This window comes from Salvelinus alpinus, chromosome 17 (assembly GCF_045679555.1).
Source record: "Salvelinus alpinus chromosome 17, SLU_Salpinus.1, whole genome shotgun sequence".
Lineage (NCBI taxonomy): Eukaryota > Metazoa > Chordata > Actinopteri > Salmoniformes > Salmonidae > Salvelinus > Salvelinus alpinus.
In genome coordinates, this window is record NC_092102.1 from 10,648,399 (window position 1) to 10,662,952 (window position 14,554).

At 40.6% G+C, this 14,554-nt stretch overlaps 1 protein-coding gene across 2 annotated transcripts in view; it reads left to right on the top strand.

The window, feature by feature from the left end:
- Positions 1-14,554, top strand: part of LOC139542104 (forkhead box protein J3-like) — a 91,530-nt gene that overhangs the window by 15,828 nt on the left and 61,148 nt on the right. The gene's annotated exons all lie outside the window — the stretch shown is intronic.

The following is a 14,554-nucleotide window of genomic DNA, read 5'->3' on the forward strand; positions in this document are numbered from 1 at the left end:
AACCTAAATGGGAACCAATCAAATAAATAAAATGCGCTGACCATGTGCGTTCATGTGAGAGAGAGCTCGGTTCCATCGCACTTCTGAAGACAATGGAATTCTCCGGTTGGAACATTATTGAAGAATTATGTTAACATCCTAAAGATTGATTCAATACTTCGTTTGTCATGTTTCTACGGACTGTAATATAACTCACTTTTCGTCCGTACTTTCCGCTGGACTTGCCCGCGTGTCGTGAGTTTAGAAAGTGTACTGAACGCTAGAACAACAAGGAGGAATTTGGACAGTGGACATGCATAACAGTTGTATCTTTTAGCAATGTTTATTATGAGTATTCCTGTAAATTGATGTGGCTCTCAGCAAAATCAAAGGATGTTTTGGATCTTCTGAACGTAACGCGCCAATGTAAACTCAGATTTTTGGATATAAATATTAACTTTACCGAACAAAACATATATGTATTGTGTAACATGAAGTCCTATGAGTGTCATCTGATGAAGATCATCAAAGGTTTGTGATTTAATTTTATCTATATTTCTGCTTTTTGTGAATCCTCTCTTTGGCTGGAAAAATGGCTGTTATTCTGTGAATAGGCACTTACCTAACATAATCGTTTGGTTTGCTTTCGTCGTAAAGCCTTTTTGAAATCGGACACTGTGGCTGGATTTACAACAAGTGTTTCTTTAAAATGGTGTAAAATACATGTATGTTTGAGGAATTTTAATGATGGGATTTCTGTTGTTTTGAATTTGGCGCCCTGCAGTTTCACTGGCTGTTGAAGTGGGACGCTACCGTCTCACGTACCCTAGAGAGGTTAAACAGCCTGGAGGTGTGTTGGGTTATTGTCCTGTTGAAAAGCAAATGATAGTCCCACTAAGCGACAACCAGACGGGATGGCGTATCGCTGCAGAATGCTGTGGTAGCCATTCTGTTAAGTGTGCCTTGAATTTTAAATAAATCACTGACACTGTCACCTGCAAAGCACCCCCACACCATCACAACCCCTCCTCCAGTCTTCAGTGGGAACCACACATTTGGAGATCATCCGGTGACCTACTCAGCATCTCACAAAGACACGGCGGTTGGAACCAGAAATCTCACATTTTGGATGCATCAGAACAAAGGACAGATTTCCATCTGTCTAATGTCCATAGCTAGTGTTTCTTGGCCCAAGCCAGTCCCTTCTTCTTATTGGTGTCCTTTAGTAGTAGTTTCTTTGCAGGAATTTGACCATGAAGGCCTGATTCACACAGTCTCATCTGAACAGCTGATGTTGAGATGTGTCTGTTACTTGAACTCTGAAGCATTTATTTGGGCTACAATTTCTGAGGTGCAGTTAACTCAAATTAACTTATCCTATGCAGCAGAGGTAACTCTGGGCCTTCCATTCCTGTGGCGGTCCTCATGAGAGCCAGTTTCATCATAGCGCTTCATGCTTTTTGCACTTAAAGAAACGTTCAAAGTTCTTGAAATTTCCCGGATTGACAGACCATATCTTAGTGATGGACTGTCATTTCTCTTTGCTTATTTGAGCTGTTCTTGCCATAATATGGATTTAGTCTTTCACCAAATAGGGCTATCTTCTGTATACCACCCTTACCTTGTCGCAACACAACTGATTGGTTGAAACGCATGAAGAAGGAAAGAAATTCCACAAATGAACTTTTAAGAAGGCAATGGAATTGTATTCCAGGTGACTACCTCATGAAGCTGGTTGAGAGAATACCAAGAGTGTGCAAGCTGTCAAGGCTACTTTTAAACAAACCAAAATATATATTTGAGATTCTTCACACTTTTTTTTCTGGATTCTTGCACAGTCTCATTGAATATCTTGATCTCTTTTCTAGCCTCTCTGGATTAAAACCTAATTATGACAAGTGTACCATATTACGTATTGGATCGTTGGTGTTTACACTACCGTGTAGTTTTCCAATAAAATGGGCGGCTGGTGAAGTAGACATACTTGGTATTCACATTTCAAAAAATATAAATGAACTTACCACAATTAATTTCTATAGAAAGTTAGCAAAAATAGATAAGATTCTGCAACCATGGAGAGGTAAATACCTGTGTATTTATGGAAAATAACTGATTAACTCTTTGGTTCTATCACAGTTTACTTACTTACTAATGGCACTGCCTACTCCAGATGACTCGTTGTTTTAATATCATATGAGCAAAAAATATTTCATTTCATTTGTAATGCTAAGCCAGACAAAATTAAACGTGCCTATTTATAGAATGAATATGAGTTTGCGGTGCTAAAATTAAATATTAAAGCTTTAAACCTCTCACTAAAAGCTTCACTCATACATAAATTATACTTAAACCCCAAATGGTTCTCCAGTAGATTATTAAGAAAGGCTAATCCTTTGTTAAAAAATTGCCTTTTGCCTTTTGCCTTTTGCCTTTATACAGATTACAACTGCTCATTTCCGACTAATAAAGTATCACCCTTTCTTAAACAAGCCAAACAAAGCTGGTTACAATTTCAGTTTTATCCTCCAGAAAAGAGAGAACAAATATGGTTAAATTCAAATATACTAATTAATAAACAAACATTTAATGGATTTTTTTTTTTTTACAAATTGGATTATATTTGTTAATGATATTATTAATAAAAACTGAGGAGTTATGTCACATGCAGTTATTACCATATATTTTCGATATCTGCTCTATCCAAATTTACAACCAACTGATTGCAGCACTACCACAAAAATGGAGGCAAGTGGAAAAGGGAGAAGGTAGGGAACTTGTTCGCCTGCCATATATTAAAGATAAAAATTGGCTGAAAGGAACTGGCATAAATAGAAAAATGTACCAGTTTCATCTGAGGACAAAAATTGACAGCTGCGCCATACAGGTTGCAAAATAAATGGGAGGAGCTTTTCGATGTACCAATTCCATGGCACATGGTTTATGAACTGGTACAAAAAGCTACACTTGATTCAACACTTAAGAGTTTTTCCATTTAAGTTATTATATACAGTTCTTGCCACCAACAGAATGATATATATATATATATATATATATATATATATATATATATATATATATATATACACACACACACATACACACACACACACACACACACACACAGTTGGGAGAACAAGTATTTGAAAATGTAAAATTAATTACTTAAAAATCATACAATGTGATTTTCTGGATTTTCTGACACATGCACATTTGTGGCCTGCTGGCCTGCTGGAGGTAATTTGCAGGGCTCTGCTCCTCCTTGCACAAAGGCTGAGGTAGCGGTCCTGCTGCTGGGTTGTTGGCCTCCTACGGCCTCCTCCACATCTCCTGATGTACTGGCCTGTCTCCTGGTAGCGCCTCCATGCTCTGGACACTACGCTGACAGACACAGCAAACCTTCTTGCCACAGCTCGCATTGATGTGCCATCCTGGATGAGCTGCACTACCTGAGCCACTTGTGTGGGTTGTAGACTCCGTCTCATGCTACCACTAGAGTGAGAGCACCGCCAGAATTCAAGTGACCAAAACATCAGCCAGGAAGTATAGGAACTGAGAAGTGGTCTGTGGTCACCACCTGCAGAATCACTCCTTTATTGGGGGTGTCTTGCTAATTGCCTATAATTTCCACCTTTTGTCTATTCCATTTGCACAACAGCATGTGAAATTTATTGTCAATCAGTGTTGCTTCCTAAGTGGACAGTTTGATTTCACAGAAGTGTGATTGACTTGGAGTTACATTGTGTTGTTTAAGTGTTCCCTTTATTTTTTTGAGCAGTGTATATACACACATACAGTGGGGAGAACAAGTATTTGAAAATGTAAAATTAATTACTTAAATCATACAATGTGATTTTCTGGATTTTTGTTTAAGATTCCGTCTCTCACAGTTGAAGTGTACCTATGTATACACACACACACACACACACACACACACACACACACACACAATTGAAGTTTACATACACTTAGGTTGGAGTCATTAACCGTGGAAAAAAAAGCCCCAGACCATTATTCCTAATCCACCAAACTTTACAGTTGGCACTATGCATTTGGGCAAGTATGGTTCTTCTGGCATCTGCCAGGGGAAGCTCTAGCAGGGCATATTTTTGACGAACAGACTTGTTAGAAAGGTGACATCCTATGACGGTGCCACATTGAAAGTAACAGCTCTTCAGTAAGGCCATTCTACTGCCAATCTTCGTCTATGGAGATTGCATGGCTGTGTGCTCGATTTTATACACCTGTCAGTAACGGGTGAGGCTGAAAATGGCCAAATCTACTCATGTGAAGGGGTGTCCACATACTTTTGCATATATAGTGTATATTCAGTGCATTTGGAGAGTATTCAGACTCCTTGTCTTTTTTGTTACGTTACAGCCTTATTCTAAAATAGAGGGAAAACATTATATTTAATCCATCTACACACAATACCCCATAATGATATAGTGGGGGGAAAGAAACACAATATGAATAATTATACAGCGCCTTTGCTATGAGACTCGAAATTGAGCTCCGGTGCATCCTGTTTACATTGATCATCATTGAGAAGTTGCTACACTTGATTGGTGTCAACCTGTGGTAAATTCAATTGATTGGACGTGATTTGTAAAGACACACACCTGTCTATATAAGGTCCCACAGTTGACAGTGCATGTCAGAGCAAAAACAAAGTCGAAGGAATTGTCCATAGAGCTCCGAGACAGGATTGTGTCAAGGCCCAGATCTGGGGCAGTGTACCAAAACATTTATTCTAAGGAATGCACAATATATCGGTGAACATATCGGAATCGGCTGGTATTAGCTAAAAATTAACATTGGTATCGGCCCGATGTCTAGTTTAATGCCAATCTGCAAAACCGATATCAAAGCTGACGTGCACACCTACAGTCAGAAGTTTACATACTTAGGTTGGAGTCATTAACTCGTTTTTCAACCACTCCACAAAATTTCTTGTTAAACTATAGTTTTGCCAAGTTCGTTAGGACATCTACTTTGTGCATGACACAAGTAATTTTTCCAACAATTGTTTACAGACAGATTATTTCACTTATAATTCACTGTATCACAATTCCAGCAGGTCAGAAGTTTACATACACTAAGTTGACTGTGCCTTTAAACAGCTTGGAAAATTCCAGAAAATTATGTCATGGCTTTAGAAGCTTCTGATAAACTAATTGACATCATTTGAGTTAATTGGAGGTGTACCTGTGGATGTATTTCAAGGTCTACTTTCAAACTCAGTGCCTATTTGCTTGACATCAGGTGAAAATCTAAATAAATCAGCCAAGACCTCAGAAAAAAAATTGTAGACCTCCAAGTCTGGTTCATCCTTGGGAGCATTTTCCAAACGCCTGAAGGTACCATGTTCATCTGGACAAACAATAGTACCCAAGTATAAACACCATGGGACCATGCAGCCGTCATACTGCTCAGGAAGAAGACGGGTTCTGTCTCTTAGAAATGAATGTACTTTGGTGCGAAAAGTGCAAATCAATCCCAGAATAACAGCAGAGGACCTTGTGAAGATGCTGGAGGAAACAGGTACAAAAGTATCTATATCCACAGTAAAACGAGTCCTATATCGACATAACCTGAAAGGCCGCTCAGCAAGGAAGATGCCACTGCTCCAAAACCACCATTAAAAAAAGCCAGACTATCGTTTGCAACTGCACATGGGGACAAAGATTGTTCTTTTTGGAGAAATGTCCTCTGGTCTGATGAAACAAAAATAGAACTGTTTGGCCATAATGACCATCATTATGTTTGGAGGAAAAAGGGGTCGCTTGCAAGCCGAAGAACACCATCCCAACCGTGAAGCACGGGGGTGGCAGCATCATGTTGTGGGGTTGCTTTTCTGCAGGAGGGACTGGTGTACTTCACAAAATAGATGGCTTCATGAGGATGGAAAATTGTAGATATATTGAAGCAACATCTCAAGACATCAGTCTGAAGTTAAAGCTTGGTCTCAGATGGGTCTTCCAAATGGTCAATGACCCCAAGCATACTTCCAAAGTTGTGGCAAAATGGCTTAAGGACAACAAAGTCGAGGTATTGGAGTGGCTGTCACAAAGCCTTGATCTCAATCCCATAGAAAATGTGTGGGTAGAACTAAACAAGGCGTGTGTGAGCAAGGAGGTCTACAAACCAGCTCTGTCAGGAGGAATGGGCCAAAATTCACCCAACTTATTGTGGGAAGCTTGTGGAAGGCTACCTGAAATGTTTGACCCAAGTTAAACAATTTAAAGGCAATGCTACCAAATACTAATTCAGTGTATGTTAACTTCTGACCCACTGGGAATGTGATGAAAGAAATAAATGACTCTACTATTATTCTGACATTTCACTTTCTTAAAATAAAGTGGTGATCCTAACTGACCTAAGACAGCGAGTTTTTACTAGGATTAAATGTCAGGAATTGTGAGAAATGGAGTTTAAATGTATTTGGCTAAGGTGTATGTAAACTTCCGACTTCAACTGTATATAACATGACGTAATGCCACAGCATTCCTAACTGAGCACACAATGTCTGCTGTGTGGATCAAACAGTAATTTGAAAGAGTAAGAATAAATGCTAATAAAGCATAATTTGTTCGACTGCAACTTCTGGGGTAGCAACTTCTGGGGTAGCTATCACCAATACAACCAGCCTGAAAACAATGATGACCAGTAGAAACTGCAGTAGCAAGTTATTTAGGAATCCTTGTACGTATTAGCTAGGTTGCAATTTGTTCGCCTATTGAAATTGAACTTCAGTTCATGAAAATAAATAGCTAGCCAGCTACTTAACCTTGTTACCCAAAGCTAACGTTATAAGCAGTCATCTGGTTAGTGAGGCTCGACTGGACCGGGTTATGTGTTGTGAAGCTAGCCACAATAAGGATTAGGTACAATAGTGGACTTCGCGGTTATCCTTCAAAGTAAAAGTATGTCATTGGCAGTCATGCAAATGAATACAAATTGTAGAATTATGCCTTTTATTTTGAAGGCTAACTGCAAAGTCTACTATTGTGGCTAATCTTTATGGTGGCTAGCTTTACATAGATGGGTCCGACCACCATTAATCAAATAAGAACTGTCTTATAAATTAGGTTTATTTTAGATGATGACACCTAGCTATATAGTTAGCTAACTAACTATAGCTACTGAAACAGATTCTCGTTTTTGGGGAAGAACATTGTTTGCATCCATGAGCTAGCTAGCTTTTTTTTTATGACCAGCACTAAGTGCGCGAGACAACTTTACCAGCATCATTAGCATATGTATCTATGAATCGTTGTGACATATGAAATACGAGTGATTGTGTAATAACTAAGGAAAACAAATTATGAACGCATTAAATTATGTGACGTGCAGTCGTATTCAGCTGCTGATTGGTCAACAAGCTTGACACTTCAAATTGTATATTTTTTGACACGCAAAGACCCAAATGGCGTTCCATAGAAATCCTGGTTGAGAATAAACAACTGAACAACAAAACAGCACAGCAAGTAAGTGAAATTAATAGGTTTTGATTATGTTTTACTGGTAGTGGGGACATACGTAAATGACAACAAAATAACTTTTTGGTCAGTGTGGTGTGTGTGTGTGTAACCTTTTATTTAACTAGGCAAGTCAGTTAAGAACAAAATCTTATTTACAATGATGGCCTACCCCGGACGTTGCTGGGCCAATTGTGCGCCGCCCTATGGGACTACCAATCACGGCCGGATGTGTGATACAGCCTGGATTCTAACCAGGGACTGTAGTGGCGCCTCTTGCACTGAGATGCAGTGCCTTAGACCACTGCGTCCATGTGTGCGTGTTAACTATTTAACTGTACTAGAATGCTTAAAAGGCCGCTAAAATTCTAAATATCAGTTATCGGTATCGTTTTTTGGGGGGGGGGGCAAGGAAAATATCGGTATCGGCCAAAAATGTCATATCGGTGCATCACTAATTTCTACAGCATTGAAGGTCCCCAAGAACACAGTGGCCTCCATCATTCTTAAATGGAAGAAGTTTGTAACAACCAAGACTAGGAAGAGTTGTCCGCCCGGCCATCCTGAGCAATCGGGGGAGAAGGGTCTTGGTCAGGGAGGTGACCAAGAACCTGTTGGTCACTGTGACAGAGCTCCCGAGTTCCTCTGTGAATATGGGAGAACCTTCCACTAGGACAACCATCTCTGCAGCACTCCACCAATCAGGCCTTTTAGTAGAGTGGCCAGATGGAAGCCACTCTTCAGTAAAAGGCACATGACAGCCTGCTGTTTGCCAAAAGGCACCTAAAGGACTCTGACCATGTGAAACAAGATTCTCTAGTCTGATGAAATCAAGATTGAACTCTTTGGCCTGAGTGGCAAGCGTCACGTCTGGACAAAACTTGGCACCTATTCCTACAGTGAAGCTTGGTGGTGTCAGTCATGATCGAGAGAAAGATGAACGGAGCGACGTACAGAGATCCTTTTTGAAAACCTGCTCCAGAGCGCTCTGGACCTCAGACTGGGGAAAGGTTCAGCTTCCAACAGAACAACAACCCTAATCAAACGACCAAGACAAAGCAGGAGTGACTTCGGGACAAGTCTCAATGTCCTTGAGTGGCCCAGCCAGAGCCCGGACTTGAACCCAATCTCTGGAGAGACCTGAAAATAGCTGTGCAGCGATGCTCCCCATCCAACCTTACAGAGCTTTAGTGGATCTGCAGGTGAAGAATGGGGAAAAACTCCCCAAATACAGGTGTGCCAAGCTTGTAGCATTATACCCAAGAAGACTGGTCTGTAATCACTGCCAAAGGTGCTTCAACAAAGTACTGAGGAAAGGGTCTGAATACTTATGTGATATTTCAATTATTATTTTTTAATGAATTAGCCAAAATTTCTTAACCTGTTTTTGCTTTGTAATTGATATTGTGTTTAGATTGATGAAGGGGGGGGGGAAACGATTTAATCAATTTTAGAATAAGGCTGTAACGTAACAATGTGGAAAAAGTCAAGGGTCTGAACTTTCCGAATGCACTGTTTGTATATAATTGAATGTATAGACAATATATAATATGTAGTATATCTGAAGAATAGTGTATGTGACCAGTGTTCCCTGACTATGTAGGGCAGCAGCCTCTAAGGTGCATGGTAGAGTAACTGGGTGGTAGGTGGCTAGTGACAGTGACTAATGTTCAGGGCAGGGTACTGGGTAGAGGCTGGCTAGTGGTGACTATTTAACATACTGATGGCCTTGAGGTAGAAGCTGTTTTTCAGTCTCTCGGTCCCAGCTTTGATGCACCTGTACTGACCTTCCCTTCTGGATTGTAGCGGGGTGATCAGGCTGTGGCTCGGGTGGCTGAGATCCTTGTGACAGAGTGCTGTAGATGTCCTGGAGGGCAGGCAGTGTGCCCTCGGTGACGTGTTGTGCTAACAGCACCAACTGCTTTCTCATCACGCTTTAATTTACCACCCTTAATGAATGCATTTGCTGACTTGGCACAAGCCCTTTCTATCCAAGGTCGCAGGGTTTCTACTAGTCTTGCACTTTTGTCTGTAATTCCTGTGTCAAGTCACACGCTTGACAGGCAATTATTCTATGGATGGCTGTGGTTCAAGGTGTGGTTGCGTTCAGAGATTTGATTTTGGAGCTTGCTTCATCATGGCTGAGCCGTGGTTACAGAAGCTAAATACCTCTGATGGTTTTCACACGTAACCACAAATCACAGACATGCTCTGAACCCTGTGTACCAATCAAACCTGTGGTAAGGACCTCAGTGCTTCTCAATAGCTAGCCTATTTCACTGTTTTACGCAGCAAAGCACAGTAAGGCTTGCCTCTGCAGACTTGAAAGAAAACAAATTAGCATGATTTGTAATGGCACACTTGCTTCAGATACAATAGGGGAGCGCTCCCAGATATATGGGTTAGGCCAGTCACTGTGGAACTGGTTGACTGGGTAATCACCGTCTTTGGGTGCTCACCCCCCTTTCCCCAGCAGCAGTGCTATGACCCCTCTCTGTTGTAACTTATTACTCATCCTAGCACCTCCACTACTCTTAACGCTATGCCGCCACAACATTCAAGCCCACGCTCTCAACTGCAACAACAACCGCAGCAGCACAGCAGATCGGGGCTTGTGGCAGCTTGATTTGCAGCTAAAGCCTACTCTTAATGAGGGAAAAAATAAGTTGTGCAAAAGCTCACCTGGCATTTTCCTCTTTCTTTTGCCATGCATGTTTGACTAGATGAATATGTGTTAAACATTTGGGGTTTTTTCAACTGAAAAATAAACTGGTTTGCGGGCGGAGTATTATCTCTGTTTTCTCCTCTTGTATGTTGCTCTCCAGGGGGATCCGCAGAGACCGAGAGTTTTGTATTCCTGGTAGATCGGCTGGTTGAAGTTTCAGGAGACGATAGTGTGTGTGATTGCGTGGGCTGGTGTGTTCTGTTGAAGGACATTTGAAGGTTGTTTTAATTACTCAAAGATGTGCAGGTTTCCTTTGGAGACTTGGCTCTACTCCTGACCAGGTTTAGTCAGGAAATTGTCTTTACAGGGTTCAAGCAGGACGTTGGTCCACACTGAAATGATCCTATACGCTGAAATAAATATTTGAGATTTTATTTATATATAAACTGCGATTTTAGGATCTTAATTGTGTACAGCATCATTTAGCCTTGCTTGTGTTCTGACAGTGAATGTTATATACACTGAGTGGACAAAGCATTAGGAACACCTTCCAAATTTTGAGTTGCACCCCCTTTTGACCTCAGAACAGCGTCGGGGCATGGGTCAAAAGTGTTCCACAGGGATGCTAGCCCATGTTGACTCCAATGCTTCCCACAGTTGTCTCGATGTCTTTTGGGTGGTGGACCGTTCTTGATGCACACGGGAAACTGTTGAGTGTGAAAAACCCAGCAGCGTTGCAGTTCTTGACACACCTAAACCAGTGCGCCTGGCACCTACTACCATACCACGTTCAAAGGCACTTAAATATTTTGTCTTTCCATTCACCCTCTGAATGGCGCACATACACAATCCATGTCTCTTATCTCAAGGCTTAAAAAGACTAACCTGTCTCCTCCCCTTCATCTACACTGATTTGAAGTGAATTTAACAGGTGACTTCAAAAAGAGATCATAGCTTTCACCTGGTCAGTCTGTCATGGAAAGAGCAGGTGTTCCTAATGTTTCGTACACTCAGTGTATACAGTGCCTTCAGAAAGTTTTCAAGATTTTGTTGTCTTAAATGGGATTAAAATGGATTTAGTTGTCTTTTTTGTCAACGATCTACACACAATACTTCAATGCCAAAGTGGAAGAAAAAGTGTAAAATATTATATTTGAATTTTATTTTCCATTATATATATATATATATATATATATCTTGATTAGATTCAAAAGTATTGGAAAGAGCAGGTGTTCTTAATGTTTTGTATACTCAGTATATATATCTTTAGTTTTATTTATTATTTCTGGGGGGTTGGGCCCCCCCCACCATGCTTAAGTTAACTATCGAAGCTGTTCCAAATCAATGATATCCAGCTGAGGGCTCCAGCTATGCATTTGGTTTGCTAACTTGACAGCTATGTGGATAGATGGCAAGATTAATCTTCTTGGTTAAAGCAGAGACCATCATTCCCATCCTGGATGAAGACCCATGTTGCCTAAATTGTTTGGTGTTTACAAATAGCGCCCCTTGTGTGCACTTCTGGTAATACCGTATACCCCGGTATGGAACAGAAACTGTATGAAAATCTGGATTCTGCTCAACCCTAATCACTATAATGATTCACAGGTATTCTCTATTAATCTCTAATAGAATTAACATTTAAAAAAAAATCTTTACACTGTTGATGGAGGTATGATTGAAAACAGTCCCTCAATATTTCTAAGTCTTACTCAAATAATTTTGTCAAAACCTTCCTGAAACTCCTATTTTCAGTTAACAAATTAACAGTAGAGCGTTCTCTTCTGAAGCACTCTGGTTGTTTTGTAGCAGAAGCTGTGCTGTGTTCAAGTCCAAAATGGAGAGGCGGGCCTTGACTTGACAGCAGAGTGAGGCACGTTGACAGAAAACAGCGAGGGTTCTGAGCTAGGATCGAATGGCGGGAACCCGTTTACCGGGATTTACCAATCAAACCACTCCCTTTTCTCGGGATAAATGACTGCGAGAAACCAGTAAATCATCATAAATGATTTATATGAACAGCATGTCATGAAATGGAACCGCTAAATTATATGCAATGTCTTAATCTGGCTTCTCTACGGCCTCTGCATGATGAATCAACACTCAGGGGGGGACAGACAGCCCATCTTAGTATGCAGCGCAGTTCACAACACATGTAGACCTATTAACTCATGGCAAAAAAAAAAATTGTGATAGGTAGGCCTCATTTGCTGCAGCATAACCTATGCTACAGTAATATAAAGAACGAATGTGTGTCTAATCTCTATCTGGCTTTCGGGGGTCACCTTGTTTTTTAAAAAACATTGCAGCTGCAGTGTTTAAAAACAGCCTGTCACACAAGTATTGTTGCTTTAAATCAGTGCACGCGCAAGCACTCTCTCGCAGTCTTTCTCTCTCTCGCTCTCTCAACTCCATTCAAATTGCATCCAAAATAGATCATCTTGTTCTAGATTGAAACTGTATATACAGTTGAAGTCGGAAGATTACATACACTTGGGTTGGAGTCATTAACATGTTTTTGAACCACTCCACACATTTCTTGTTAACAAACTATAGTTTTGGCAAGTCGGTTAGGACATCTACTTTGTGCATGACACAAGTAATTTTTCCAACAATTGTTCAGACAGATTATTTCACTTATAATTCACTGTATCACAATTCCAGTGGGTCAGAAGTTTACATACACTAAGTTGACTTTACCTTCAAACAGCTTGGAAAATTCCAGAAAATGATAGGCTAATTGACATAATTTGAGTCAATTGGAGGTGTACCTGTGGATGTTTTTCAAGGCCTACCTTCAAACTCAGTGCCTCTTTGCTTGACATCATGGGGAAAATCTAAAGAAATCAGCCAAGACCTCAGGAAAAAAAATGGTAGACCTCCACAAGTCTGGTTCATCCTTCGGAGCAATTTCCAAATGCCTGAAGGTATCACGTTCATCTGTACAAACAATAGTATGCAAGTATAAACACCATGGGACAATGCAGCTGTCATGCTGCTCAGGAAGGAGACACGTTCTGTCTCCTAGAGAGGAACGTACTTTGATGCGAAAAGTGCAAATCAATCCCAGAACAACAGCAAAGGACCTTGTGAAGATGCTTGAGGAAACGGGTACAAAAGTATCTTTATCCACAGTAAAACGAGTCCTATATCGACATAACCAGAAAGCCAGACTACGTTTTGCAACTGCACATGGGGACAAAGATCGTACTTTTTAGAGAAATGTCCTCTGGTCTGATGAAATAGAACTGTTTGGCCATAATGACTATCGTTATGTTTGGAGGAAAAAGGGGGAGGCTTGCAAGCCGAAGAATACCATCCCAACCGTGAAGCACGGGGGTCGCAGCATCATGTTGTTGGGGTGCTTTGCTGCAGGAGAGACTGGTGCACTTCATAAAACAGATGGCATCATGAGGTAGGACATTTATGTGGATATATTGAAGCAACAACTCAAGACATCAGTCAGGAAGTTAAAGCTTGGTCTTCCGAATGGACAATGACCCCAAGCATACTTCCGAAGCTGTGGCAAAATGGCTTAAGGACAACAAACTCAAGCTATTGGATTGGCCATCACAAAGCCCTGACCTCAATCCTATATAAAATGTGTGGGCAGAACTGAAAGTCTTTGCGAGCAAGGAGGCCTACAAACCTGACTCAGTTACACCAGCTGTGTCATGAGGAATGGGCCAAAATTCACCCAACTTATTGTGGGAAGCTTTTGGAAGGCTACCTGAAATGTTTGACCCAAGTTAAACAATTTTAAAGGCAATGCTACCAAATACTAGTTGAGTGTATGTAAATGTCTGACCCACTGGGAATGTGATGAAAAAAAAAAAAGCTGAAATAAATCATTCTCTACTATTATTCTGACATTTCATATTCTTAAAATAAAGTGGTGAGCCTAACTGACTTAAGACAGGGAATTTTTACTAGGATAAAATTTCAGGAATTGTGAAAAACTGAGTTGAAATGTATTTGGCTAAGGTGTATGTAAACTTCTGACTTCAACAGTAGATGTCCTAGCCTACCTTTTTCAGGTAATACATTCAAGCCTTGTTTTTTGCTCATTTTGGGTTATGCATAATAAGCTCAACTTATCCTCTGTCTCTCGCGCAGTAAGCAAGCACCTGTGCTCCGCTGGCCTCCTTAAATGCTCCTTAGCTCTTGGGGTCCCATGCAGTAAAAGCTTGACTAGAATAGCTTGCTGGACATTTCTTTGTTGCATTTCCTACACCAATGGACTACTTGAAGAGGGACGCAAGCTCTTGGGGGTAGGCTGTAGCAGTTATTTATTCAGGCCATAACCATTCAATCAATCTTTGTGAAGAAAATAAATCCTTTTGCATATAATTCCAGTCCTATGTTATTCAAGGATGTCATTAGGGACAACGTAACGTATTTATTTAATTGTTGAAAGCGAGGAAGGATAGGC